Raw genomic sequence first — 1,861 nt, forward strand, 5'->3', positions numbered from 1 at the left:
GAGACCTCCTGTTCCAAGGACTTTTTATTCATCCATTGGATCATATCCCTGGTGTGGTGGCCATAGTGGGAATGCCACTTTGTTGCTTCCTTGTGATCATGGTAGGTTGGCTCGTGATGAGACCCCCTATCCTCCATCTGTAACAAAATCATACATTTGTTAGTAAACATATGTATGTGTGTGTGTATATATATATATATATATATATATTAGAACACCACTTCCTATTTATACTACAGGGTGGTTCAACACTCCTTAAGAGTAGGACTGGTGGAAGAAGTCTAAACATATCAAATAGAAGAAAGTATGCCCTTAACCTTATTTTATTATAATGAACAGAGAGAGTTATAGGGTTTAGGGAAGAACCAGCATGGTACAAGTAATCAATCACTTTGATTTATAATGGAAATGAGGACACTGAAGTGATATAGATGGTTGTGTCCTTTCTTTTTCGATCAATACAAAGCAATCTTGTTTAAAGATGATAATATTCAATACTTGCTTGTTCCAGTAATCCTTAGATTTGTATCCTTTCATATATATTTGTACCCTTGTGCCTGATAGAGGGTCATAAAAAGTGAAATAATATTCACAAAGTGCTTATTTCCTAAAGAAAACCTCACACAAAGAGTGTTGTTCCTTGTAGGGAACAACAAGAAAAGACACACAAAAAGGTGTTGTTCCTTAAAGGGAACAACAGTTATTCCCTGTAAAGAACGGTGAATGAAAAATACATGCAGATGGTGTTGTTCCATGTTAGGAACAGCAAAAGGATATATACATGATGGTGTTGTTCCTTATAGGGAACAACAGTTGTTCCTTAGGAGGAACAACAGGAAGAAAAATTGCACACCAAAACTGTTGTTCCTTAGAGGGAACAGCAGTTGTTCCTTAGAGGGAACAACAGCTGTTCCTTATAAGGAACAACGAAAAGAGAAAAATAATTGGACGTGAAATTGCTATTCCTTAGAGGGAACAGTAGTTGTTCCTTAAATGGAACAACGAAAAAACGGATGCAAACGAAATTGTTGTTCCTTAGAGGGAATAGTGGTTGTTCCTTATAGGGAACAACAACTGTTACTTAAAGGGAATAGCGAGAAAACACATCCAAACGAAACTACTGTTCCTTAGAGGGAACAACAATTGTTCCTAAGAGGGAAGAGTAGTTGTTCCTAAGAGGGAACAACAACTGTTCCTAAGAGGGAACAACAGGTGTTCCTTAGAGGGAACAACAAGAAAACAAATCCAAATGAAATTGTTTTTCCTTAGAGGGAACAGCAGTCGTTCCTAAGAGGGAACAACAGATGTTCCTTAGAGGGAATAGAAAAAAACAAATACATGCAAAATTGTTGTTCCTTAGAGGGAACAACAACTGTTCCTTAAAGGGAACAGCAAAAAGCAATAGACACAAAAGTGTTGTTCCTTAGAGGGAACAACAACTATTCCTTAAAGGGAACAACACGAAAACAAACAAACAGGGAAATTTTGTTCCTTAGAGGGAACGGAAGTTGTTCCTTAGAGGAAACAACAACCGTTCCTTAAAGGGAACATCAAAAAGAAAATACACACGAAAGTGTTGTTCCCTGGAGGGAACATAAGTTGTTCCTTAAAGGGAACAACAACTGTTCCTTAAAGGGAACAACATGAAAAACAATAAACAGGGAACTATTGTTCCTTAGAGGGAACGGTAGTTGTTCCTTAGAGGGAACATCAATTGTTCCTTAAAGGGAACAACACGAAAATCAAATATACAGGGAACTGTTGTTCCTTAGAGGGAACGACAGTTGTTCCTTAGAGGGAACAACAACTGTTCCTTAAAGGGAATAGCATGAAAATCAAATATACAGGGAACTATTGTTCC

Source organism: Pinus tabuliformis, chromosome 8 (genome assembly GCF_031772625.1).
Source record: "Pinus tabuliformis cultivar Carrire ecotype Pingquan chromosome 8, CPIR1, whole genome shotgun sequence".
Taxonomy (NCBI): Eukaryota; Viridiplantae; Streptophyta; class Pinopsida; order Pinales; family Pinaceae; genus Pinus; species Pinus tabuliformis.